The sequence below is a fragment of the Bidens hawaiensis genome, unplaced genomic scaffold (genome assembly GCF_021521415.1).
Source record: "Bidens hawaiensis isolate Kalapana, Puna unplaced genomic scaffold, B.hawaiensis_p1.1 tig00002125_1, whole genome shotgun sequence".
Classification (NCBI taxonomy): Eukaryota; Viridiplantae; Streptophyta; class Magnoliopsida; order Asterales; family Asteraceae; genus Bidens; species Bidens hawaiensis.
In genome coordinates, this window is record NW_027491113.1 from 3,466,890 (window position 1) to 3,480,127 (window position 13,238).

Here is a 13,238-nt window from a genome sequence, read left to right on the forward strand (position 1 = left end):
GTTTTCAATAAATAACACTATTTTTCAATAAGTACAATAAACAACGCTACTTTTCTTCTTATTTACAACGGTATCACTTGTGGAGGAAACCTAAAAATTTAAAACAACGCTAGTTATCAATAAACAACGCTACTTTTCAATAAGTTCAATAAACAACGTTAGTTCCTTCTTATTTACAACGGGTTAGAAAATTGTTCTTTTGAAAATGATGGATTACATCTTATTCAATGGTTGATCATTATACCGTTGTAAAATATTTTTATGATTGTTAATAGATGTTTCCGTAGTAGTGTGAGCTCCTCTATCAAATGGTATTAAGATAATAATAAAAAACCAATTACTCGCATTATTCACACGGTCTCTCTCTAACTTATTTAACAAGTTTGAATGAAATGGAGAAAATGATGACGGAGGCTAGTTATTAGGGTTTCCTTATTGAGTTTTGTCATTAATAAAATACAAACTCAAGCTTTCATATATGTATCATTCACCTAAGTAAACACTTAAATTTCCTTTAATAAAGTTTTTAGGACGTTACAAGTCTACACTCATTACAAAAGGTACAAGCTAGACAAGAACGGGTACAACTTTTTATTTCTTTCGTGAATTCTCAAGGAGATACCCTTGGATCGATCCTAATTTCCAATGCTTCCAAAAAACCTTAACTTCACTTATAACTTTGCTAAGTAACTGTTTTTCCTTTCGATTGACGACTGCTGCGGTTTCATCAACGTAATATAATATGTTATGCACCTTTATTACTTCCAATGGTAAGTTGCTTTACAAACAGATTACATATGCGTATATTATTTGAAAAATGAAACTTCAAACTCATTGACAATATTTTATTTCTCGTGTAATTATGGTGAGTAACAAGATGAGTGTGTATTCTGTCCATTACCTCTCGAGTTGCTATGTAACATAAAACCATAAATTTGTATATATCCTTCTAGAGTTCAAAGAAAATACTTTTGGTGAGAATATCATTCGCATGTCGTTTAATAGGTAAGAATGTCATGAATTTTGGTTTGGTTGTTTATGTTGAACGCTCAAGAACATGCAGCTCGTGACGTTGGCCATCCATAGTCACGTCAAAACACGACATAACTAGATCTAATGTATTGTGTGCATTATGATTAGTTTTAAAGAGATGATTGAAACTCTCACACCTAGATGTTTTTAAATAGATGATTGAAAATCTCACACCTAGATGTTTTCTTCGTTAAACAACATATAGGATATCTTAGAAATATCCAAAAATCCACTTAGCTCAGATGACATACATTTTAGATAACCATTCATGGTCTTGCAATCCATACTTCATGATCAATCGATGCCATAGTTTTCAAATGTATCCGGTTCATTATAAACATTCTAAACAAGATTGTGAATCGATTGCCAATACTTTGTATTATTAAAAAGATGTATGCCAAATTGACTGGCAATGTTGTAAAAGTATGTTTACAAGGCCAAGTATTCCCCGAGTACTCGCTACAAGGTATGTCTCCGATGCGAGTTTCTTTTAACTCCGCCCAGTTACTAAGAATCGATCAAAGGTGGTTAACTTTAGCCAGAATCACATCTAGTCGGTGAATCTAAGTCGATTTTGACTTTAAAAAATAAACCATAATTTGTATTTCTATAATATTAAAGAATATATATCATTTTTAAATTAATCATTAGCAATATTTATAACAATTTATTATTTAAAAATATTTTCCTCATATTTATATTGATATTCATCTGTTTTGTTATATATATTATAAACTTATGATATTTGACATATTTATAAACTTTAAAAAGTAACTTTCTTCATATTAACCATGTCTGAGTCCTCTTCGAACACACACAACTCCCCAGTCGGCCGCTTAGGGTCCGCCTAGCGACTTTTGCAACCTTGATGTCAATCTATAAACAGTAACAAATTGATTATACAAGTGCTAGATAATAAACAATTGAAACATTCAGTATATACACACATGTATATCATGATTATACAATAATGTTTACTTTTTTTTTTCAGAGAAAACTAATTTTATAGATATACATGCTTGATAACCTTTCTATGTGGCATGCTCGAATAGTAATAAAAAGATCAATAACATGCACAAACTAGTTTTAAAAGTTATAAAACTTAAGAATACTAAACTAAATTCTTCAACGGACAAGCGTACCTATCGTGTGTATAGGATAGTTCATGTAACATATCGGATATCATGGATACATTGGCTGTTGATATAAAGTTATCTATCATTATATAACCTTAGTAATTTTTATCAAGTTTTATTTAATTGTTAAGGAGGAAAAGAAGAAAATAAATTACCAAAGCTAAGAGGTTTATTTACAACATACGAGCGTTTACAATATATGACTCAATACGTCAATTAAAAAAAAAACAATAACTAATTTTCAGATCCTTTTATTATGACCCTTCCCACCGGAGCTCACATGTTTTACTGATTACTAATTTACCATGTTGTCTATTATTGGTTAGTTTTTCAAGACTCATGTTAACAAACATTATAACCTAGAGATAGACTGGATCAAATCTAGCTAGCCCAACATTACTGAAAGAATGACCTAATCCACACAACACAACAAAACAAACACTAATCACATGCAATCATACACAACATAACAAACCATCAAATTCAACCTACATAAATAAATCAAACATCCATCATAGCAATCAACCAATAATCATCTCGTCTAAACAACTACTAAGGCTTTAAGCATGACATGACAAACAAAATCAAAGGAAATATGAAAGACATTATATATTTGCATTTCAAAGAAAGTGAAAACAAAAAAAATAAGAACCCGGGAATGTACCAATAGCGTATCTAGAGCTCAGATATTCGATCCTCGGCCTCCTCGACTGATATAATGATTTTCAAAATATGGTTTTTAGTTGTATTCATCTTAGTCACACCCTAACATGGCGGAATATGCCTAGGCGTAACATTAATTGTATAGTAATTCAAAAAACACTAATATAAAACTATAAGGGTATGTTTGGTTGAAGGTAATAGAATGAAGGGTGAATGGAATGTAGTGGACAAGTAAATGTAATTGATCGTTACATTCATTTGTCTTGTTTGGTTAACCTATGGGATTAAAATCAGTTATTACCTTATGTTGTTTGGTATCCAAAAAAAAGTTGTAAGAATGAAATAGAAATAAAAAAAACACCCTTATCTCAAAATAATATTTTTTTAACAAAATAAAAAAAAAAACTTTCAATGGCGACGGTGGTGGTAGCTCCGGCGAAAAAAATGGTGGTGGTGGCGGCCACGGTGGTGGTGGCAGTCAGGTGCAGTGGTGGTGGCGGTGACGACCAAGCGGCGACGGTGACAATGGTTGTGGGGATTACAGTGACAATAGTGATGATGGTAGCGCTGGTGGTAAGGTGGTGATGGCGGCGACAACGACGACGGTGTCGATGGTGGTCAGGTGGTTGTGGCGGCTATGGTAGTGGTGGTGGTGGTTGTTTTTGTTAGGTGTTGTTGAAAAAGTAAGGTGAATGAAGAATGAAATAAATAAAAGAATGAGGTGGGAAGGAATGGTTTGATGAAATGAAATTTCATATGTAATGGATGATTTTATTCCATTGAGCAACAAAACACCACTTTTTTTCATTCCTATGCAATGAATCATTTTGCCCACTGTCATTAATTCTTGCATACCAAACGCTACCTAAAGTGACAATAATTATTATTTTATTAATAAAACTTAAGTATATATTTACAATAGATAGATCAAATAAATCATACATATATTTCTTTTATTTATATAATCTAAAGCCCAACTAAATAGTCTTCTCAAACTTTCAAATCTTCAACTAACAAACCTCTAACATGTGTAAAAATATAGTTTTGTCAACAAAAAGTTAGTGAGCGATACTTAACTTTTTATGTATTAATATGAAATAAAAACAAATCGTGTGTGAATATGACAACTCCCTTGATTAATATGTAACAATTACCAAATAGAAATAGACGTGGACCCGTTCTAATTAGCATGAAGCTAAAATACTGAGGTATTGTATGCATAATAGATAAGGCCAAACCACCGGACAATAAAATAGAAAAGTAAGCATATAGCATAACATCATAAACATATAATACTGAATGGTAGTTGTGGAAATATATGTGTAAATAGTTGAGGGTTGATATAAGATACACGTGTTACCCTTAAAGTAAAAGAGAACAAAGAGTGATGAATTACTCACTTTGAAATTTGCTTAGGCGAGCAAAGATAGTAAATAAGAAGAATGAGATAAGCGAGCTAACAATCCAAACTTTAATGCAAAAACCCTAACACAAAAATTATGAAATTAAATTGATGGAAATAGTATTAAATAATTATTTCACAAAGGGTTTATTAAAATTTATGTTTTTTAAATGTAAAACTCAAGAGTCGTGTTTAAACGTGTGTTCGGTCCGAATGTCGATATGAGATCGAATTCAGAGCCGACATGACCAAAATATAAGAAATAATATAAGATGAAAAGAATAGTTAGATTTAAAATTAGTCAGAACAGTAATTAATCAAAAATTTCCAAATAAAAGTAAGATAAACCCTAAAACAAATTTAACCTAATTGGATGATGAAATCGCTCAATTCATCAAAATTGAATGAGGGCTTTTAACACAGGGATGATTTATATCATAAAACATATACAAACTTACACGGAAATCGGATTGAAACTAGGAGAATCGAAGAACTTGAAGATGGACGGATTTGGGAGCAATGGACTTGAAGGGTTACAAAAGTCAAAGTAGCAAGAACTTGATATTGAAGCAGCAATGGACAGATTTGGGAGTAGTAGTCGATGAGAAGCAGATGAATAAGGTCTAGGGGTGTTGATTTATATAGGGTTGTGTTTATAACTTGTTAATCTATGAGATTTTTCATATAACTCATTTCGGGAAAGATAAAATAATGATTAGGTTAAAAGTATCAACTTAGGGGACAAGTTAACGAATTACCAATGGGAAATCGCCCACATACATTTTCTGGAGGTTCATTTCGAATCACAATTCGTTTGGAATCGATTTGGTGAACAAATTCAAATTTATCAATTTTACAACCGATAAACGGGTCTATGGCGCATCGCGACGGAGAACCCCTTGACCATAGCGTAGCGTGGCGGACAAAAAAAGTTCCGGAAGACTTCACTCGTCGCGTATCGCGAAAAGGAGGGAAAACATCATTTTTGAAATATTACATTTACACCCCTGGATTTTGATTAAATGCGATAATTACATAGAATGCATGAAATTGGGTTTGCAAAAATATTTAAACAAAATAAACAAACACAATTCAATATGATTAATGTAAACGAACATGAAATTGCAATCTCACATTAACCAATAAAAATCCCAAAACTTAAACATGTCAGGTTTTCAGGTATCGGAATTGACGAATGATACAATCTTCCACAATAGCTTAAAAACTTAAACGTTTTCATTCTAGCACCATGATGGCAAAGGGTTTAAACAGAGGCCGCCAGTGTTTTTTGAACAATGCACAACCCGTATAGGCCTTTAAAATAAACCAAGAATGATCTCATTTAAAAAATTACAACGCACGACCCGTATAGGCCTGTAAAATAAACCAATAATGATCTCATTTAAAATATTACTAAGGAATTTAGCTTTACATGATAAAACAATAACAAAGCAAATACGAATGACATGATAGATACACATTTTAATGAAAGTGAACAAACTTATTAAGAACCCGAGAATGTACCATAAACGTATCCAAGCTCAGATCTTTGATCCTTGGCCTTCTTGACTGATAATGATCTTTAAAGTCCAGGTCTATAGTCGTATTCATCTTCGACAGTCACCTAAGAAATTAATATGTTTACCCCTCACACCATGATGACAAAGGATTTAAACAGAGGCCATAATGTTTTTTAAACAACACACGATCTGTGCAGGCCTGCTAGTGTACGGGCAATGTCGGTCCATTCTGGCCCACATATTGGCTTTATACCAAGAAACCACTGTTTAGGGCATTGACCATGCATTTGAAGTGTGCACGGGCAATACAGGTAGGGGTGCTCAGTAATTGACTCAGACTTAAGGAACTCAAAATTATGATTGGAATCAAATTCATCGTAAGGTCCAAATTTTGTTTTTGAAATTCAAATTCTATTTTGTTCAAATTCTATTTAGCAATCCCCATACATACATACATACATACATACATGCATGCATACATACAATTAATAGTACAATCCCTTGTAATGTAATAAAAGTGAACAAGAGAACATCGACCCAAGAAGAAAGATCAACAAAAGAAAGAAAGAATCATGGTGATTAGAAAAAACAAATTTATTAAAAGATAAAGCAGTGTACCCCACCCAACCCTAGTTGCTTTTTCTTATAATCTCTTTTTGTTCTCTTATCAAATACCTCCATTCATTCCATCCTTCATCTCTTTCATTTCTCCCTGGTGCTCCTCTCCTCTCCCTTGCAATTCTTTCCCTCAGGTCTCTCTCTCTCTCTATTCTCTATATATATATATATATCAATCTGTATATATATGTCAGTGCATGTATGAATGAATATACACATATATATTGTGTATGTATGTGTTTGTGTTGTATATACCCTTGATATAGCATTGTGTAGACGTGCTGTTAAAATGATTTGAAAGCTAATCATATTTAACTTCTTATGCAGTCTTCATCCCACGCTAAAGGCGGTGCTTTTCTCATATCATAACATATCGTTTTCAGTTTGGGTTATAACTATAATAAATCCAACTACCAAACATTGAGATCAATGGCACCAGTTTCATTGCCTCCAGGATTCCGTTTTCACCCTACAGATGAGGAACTCGTTGCGTACTATCTCAAAAGGAAAATTAATGGTCATGAAATTGAGCTTGAAGTTATTCCCGAGGTTGATCTTTAAAAGTGTGAACCGTGGGATTTACCAGGTATGTTTGTTTTTTAATACATGTCTATATATCTTCATGACATAGTAATTGAATTACAATCTGTAATTAATTTTAAGCTACTAATCAATTTGACATAAATCAAGTGTTTTACGTATTAAAGAACTAATTTACAAGGAATTTTCTTTTACTTTAGGTTTATTCATATATAAGATATTTTATATAAATTTGACAAATAAAAAAAACAAGAATTTTAGAGCATTAATCAAACCAATGATACTAATCTTCTGTGTGATATATTTAGTAGATTGTGTTCATAAGAAAACAAGAGTACATATATGGCTTAAAGGTAAAATAAGGGTAGCCCAGCCTCTTTTAAGTTCCTATTAGAACACAAAAATTCGCAATTTGATCACAAAAGATGGAAGTCAAAAAGAAAGACAAGAGAACTTGACCACATTTAACTTGTTCATTTAAAGATAAATATGATCACCATCTTTTGTTTCTTTATTATTTCTTTTCCCCTAGTTAATTGTGTATTTCTTATAACCTATGTGTTATAAATAAATAAATAAACTTTTTTTTTCTTGAACTTTGAGGCAACAAACTTTAATAGCTTAAATTCACACATTTATATATAGATGGATTTAAAACTTTTGTGATGCGAGGTTGTTACATTTTGTTAGGGAAATCATTATTTCCAAGCAAAGACTTGGAATGGTACTTTTTTAGTCCAAGAGATCGTAAATACCCGAACGGATCAAGAACAAACCGTGCCACAAAAGGCGGGTATTGGAAGGCAACAGGGAAGGACCGAAAAGTGAACTCGCAATCGCAAGCCATGGGAATGAAGAAAACCCTAGTTTACTATAGAGGGAGGGCACCCCATGGTTCTCGTACCGATTGGGTCATGCACGAGTATCGTCTTGATGAGAGTGCGAAACCGCATCTGGCTTACAGGTTTCACTCATATGCGATGTTTACTAATGAATTTAGTTTTAAATCTTATTAACGTGACAATCAATCCTTTTATTACTAAAAGTTGCAGGATGCGTATTCACTTGTCACGTGTTTAAAAAGAGCTTGAACCCTCCAAAGATAACTGCAACCGGAGATCAATACGTAATCACCTGTAGTGATCACTTATCATCTGCGAAACCTTATTATGAGGGAGGAAGAGGAGGTGAAGACATGGAGAAGTTTAATAATCAAACACCACCAAGGGCATCAAGTTCCTTAACTATGCTTCATGGATCACATAATCTAAGTGAAGCAAATGATGTCAAATGGATGCAATACTTATCAGAAGATGCATTCACCTTCAACAATTCGTCCTTTTCAACATGTGGCAGTCTTCCTTATCCTCCCTGGAAGGTACAACCATCTGCTATATTGTTATCTACACACCAGGCATCAAATCTAATCTAACTATATTATACTAGTAAAAGAAATAACGAGGATAATGTGAAAATCTCACACTCTCTTCTCATTCATCTTATCTCTTAATATGTTATGGGGCAAAACCATTTTGATAGATGGGGTATAATTTCCTTTCTATTTCTCTAATCTCATCCCATTCATCCTAACTATTCATGGGTCATGGGTCGAAATATTTTTGGTAAATAGGTTATAATTTTCTTTCTATTTATCTAATTTCTCATCTTATTTATCTTACATATCCATGCGTCATGAGTCAAAACAATTTTGACAAATGAGTTATAGTTTTCCTTCTAATTCTCTAAGCTCTCATCTCATTTATCATAGTTATCCATGGGCAATGTGTCAAAACAATTTCGGCAAATGTTGTATATGAAGAGGTTTTGTCAACTTTGTAAATTTGATATTATAAACTTCTTATTGTTTGTATTATATATTTTACTAGTTTTAGAATTAGAACTCACGGGATACTTAAAAAAATACAATTAAATTATAGAAATTAAATAATTAAATTTTAGAAAAGGACCCATATTTTATTAAATTAAATGGTTTTATAAGTTGATATTATATTTTCTAATAGAATTTTCATACGAATATGTGGTGTATTCTTACGCAATTATAAATTAGTATAATTGAGAAGTTTGGTGTCACAAAGTTTTAGATAAGACATTGAGTATTTATATAACTAGTTTCAAGAGTTATTCAAATTGTTGTGTTGGTTTGATGGTTGATACAAAGCTTTCTAAATCTTGTCTCAATTATATGTCCAAGTTCAAGTCTCTCTTTGAGTGGTAGCTTTCACCTTTTTTTTATTTTTGGCTTTTTTAAGTTATCCATCTATACATGTATTGATTAGGTTTTTAATTTTTGTTTTATTTGTTTATTTTTTTAAATATGACCAAAATTATTTTTTATGTTTAGTTTTCGTACACGTAATGAATCTAATTGATACCAGTGGAATTCACATCCAGTTGTCGCCGTAACGCCAATGTTTTTGTCTTAATATTGGTAACTTGACGTAACTATTTTTTAGGTTTAGTTCTGAAACATAACAAACGTAGATGGTACCGACCAAATGCAACGACTATGTTTTATCGACCGGATAAACATTGTTTTAAATATGTATAAATTTTGTATCATATGTTATAAGAGTATCACTACCATACTAGGTGTTTAATAATTTGTGTTTTGAGGTTAATGTATGTATAGGTACGAACCTAGCTGATACCAACATAATTCGTGTCCGCCGCCGCAACGCGACGGGTTGCAATCTTGTTTCTTTATAATTACGAAAAAGATGCATCTAATAATTTTATAATATGTACATATATTTTTTACTGGAATTGCGAATTCTTTTCACTATGAATGACATAAAAAAGAACACCATATATTTAATTGGTATGAATAAAACACGCTTTTTTTATTACAGTTTCAAAAGAGTGGATGAAAACTCTATGGATCCATGTAGGTTGAATCAAAATATATGAGATTAAAATCGCTAATCATTCATAATTTCTACATGCCTTTATCATTTAAACCTATAAATATCGTTTATTGAATTTGACCACATTCATCTCCCGCACTCAAAAGCGTGTATACATTGATTTAATAAAAAAAGATCTAATTTCATTAAAAATATAATTATTTTGATTATGTCAACATAAATACCTCCATATTTTTAATTCCTATAATTTAAGTAATTAATTATGTGATTAAATGATTGATTCACATATTTTGATTGTACCGTCATAGATATGTTTTCATTAAAAATATAAGAATATTTTGAGCGAGAAATTTAGGTTATTAATAAATATCCAAGTGACACGTGTCTCAAATTATTTTTTTTATTAGAATAGGTATATTTTCTCTTTTACTTTTAATTTTTTTCGTTTCTTTTAAATAACATACCTTATTTATTTTTATTATTTGAAAAAATTCATGTAATACAAGGGTTTAAAAGCTAACATGTATTTAAAAATGTCTCTAAATCCATGTTCGATCTATGTGAACATTTATCAAATTCTCAACGTTTTACTTCTTAAAGCATTACGTAAATTTAAAACTTTCTATTCATAAAAAAAAGTCGGTATATATTAACATGACTTTTCTACCATCTTATAATTGTAGAAAACAATTTATTGTACCCTTGCAAATAATTATAAATGTTGGTATTATGTTTCATAAATTTAGTTTGTGACAACGTTCGTTGTGGTAAGGACTTGGGATTTGTTGAACCATAAAATATAACTAATCACAGTATAATAATGGTATCATTAGCATCATTAACTGAATTTTAATCTGTCTTCCCTTCATGCATGCATACTAAACAATAAAATACGCGTTAATTACTATTCTTTATCAGGTTGATATAGCTATGGAATGTGCAAGGTTGCAGCATAGGTTATCTCTACCACCATTAAAGGCTCAAGATGTTCATCATGACGCTGTGACAAATTACGTCGAGTTAAAGAACATACCGCAATCAAGCACTGGACCACCAATTGGTTCTCAGCAGGACATACCGCATGAAATCCTCTCAATTGGTTCTCAAGATTTTATCAATCAGGATGCATGGGGTGGGAGTTATGCTGAAATTAATAATGACTTTACCTTTATGCCAAACAATGACATGAATCAAATGCAAGGAAGTGGATCTTTTAGATTCGTGGGAGATGATCTAAATACAAGGTCTATTGAGATTGATGATGCCGATGGACAAATGAAAACAGATCCGATAGTGGAGAATTTGAGATGGGTCGGAATGTCGAACAAAGATCTTGAAATGGTATGTACTTTTTCTATTATCAATTTGTAAACCATCAAGATCATCCAATCAACATTTAACAAGTCTGTGGCTGAATATACCAAAATATTTTTCAAACGATATTTCTATGAAAATATATACTGTATAATAATTGATGTTTTCAATTTAACTATTTACAGAAACTAGACAACATTATACATAATTGTATGAAAGATTCAATAGTGAGATAGGTAAACGGAACATTTCAAGTTTATATTAAGAACTTAAACATTGTAAAATAATTAATAATATCTTCATTGACATTTGTCTCATTTTAGATCGATGTCCCATTGAATTTTTTTTAGTATACGTTGTAGAAAATTAACAATGTTTTTATGGTTTAATAAATTACGTGAGTAAATAAACGCATGATATAAATTAAAGATATATACAATAACTCTATTTGAAAGTTTGTCCTCAAATATATTTGCTTATGTCTACAGGCCTTTTTTGATGATCACATGAGTGTTCCGTTGGAAAAGATATCATGTTTTGGAAATGAAAAACATGGGGTTCAAGGTACAACTGGTTAAGCTTTAGTTAATGACGCTCTACACTTTTAGTTACCATGCTAGCAACAAGAAAATATATGAATGGGACGCCAAATATATAGATTAGTTATGATTCCACTTATAATCCATAAATTTATTCAAATACTAACAAAAACAGACAAGTGTAGAATAGTTTCTTCTACTGATCACCTTACTAATTCTACAACAATCCTACAAGCCCTAAATTAATCAAAATACTTACTTGAAAAGGTTTCAATCTTTCAAACGTGTGATGATATATGATTTTATTTTAAGGAACGAATTTTATCATAAAGAGTTTCGTTATGTCGGTTTGATAGATTTGTTTTTTCTTCTAGTGTGATGGATAATTAGTCTCCTAGCCTACTGTATTGATGTTAAACCAAAGAGTTTTGAGAAGAGGGTATTGAATATTACAAATAGTTGACTCATAAATCATTTAAACAAAAATATTTTCATATATACAAGTTCTGGCCATATTAAATAATATCAAATTACATACAAAGACCAAGACGTAAAGTTCACATAAATATTATATATTTGTCACTCAAAACAAGTTAAATGTTGAAAGGCCATATAATTATTTCCAACACCACAACACAAACAATTTCAGGAGAAAACAGCCACAAAAACACCGACCACTTCGAATTATTCAACCTTAGCAATGATTTCCTAGATGTCGAAGGTGACTTGGATGATTATTCGACCACTCAAATTGTCGAGATGTACCAAAAAACCGAAGTGAGTCATGGGTTATTGGTTTCAACGAGACAAGTCTCCAACACATTCTTTCACCAAATTGTACCATCAGAAACAGTTAGGGTCCAACTGAACCCTGGAAAAACGATAACATGTGAAACGCAACTTGCCAAGAGGCTCGGATTTGAGAAGTTCAAAGCATTCATGAGTTCAAAGCGGTTAGAGACCACAAGCCCCATTGTGAACCTGGTTTCCCTATTGCTTATATGTTGCATCTATCTTGGAAGTAAATCAATACCAGATGATGGTAATTGTGCCGTTTACCGTGATGGTGACGGCAAAAACAAAAATATTGAGAAGAACAATGCGGAAGAATATAAAGGAAAATGGAGTGTTTCAAATTTGGTTATCGAAAAGGTGATATGGCCATGTGTGACCTTAGCTTTAGCCTTTTCAACTATTTGTGAGCATCATAATTCTTTGCCAAACTTTTCTTGATTTAATTTGTTTGATTTGAATCATTTATGTACTCAAATTATTTCTAACTAAAAATGACTATATGCGAGAAATTGCAACACTCAAATCTACAGTTTGTAGAGTAACTGTACTAATAATCTATTTGTAGAGGTAGGGTATTAAACCCACCACCTAGCCAAGTATAGCACCCAAACCCAGCCTTATTAGAACGCTGGGTGGGTCAGACGACGGATATAAATCCCATACGCCAGGCGTAGTACAAGGCGCCAAAGTTATATCTCAATATAACATGCATTCCCTGACACCTAGGGAATAGTGGCGCAAAAGTCCCATAAACATGGGACAAAAAGATATAAATTACATAGGGATAAACACCC

General features: G+C 31.9%; 1 pseudogene; it reads left to right on the plus strand.

Annotated features, from left to right (window-relative positions):
* Positions 1-6,715: 6,715 nt before the first annotated feature.
* LOC143607960 (NAC domain-containing protein 86-like) lies at positions 6,716-12,924 on the plus strand (annotated as a pseudogene).
* Positions 12,925-13,238: the final 314 nt, after the last annotated feature.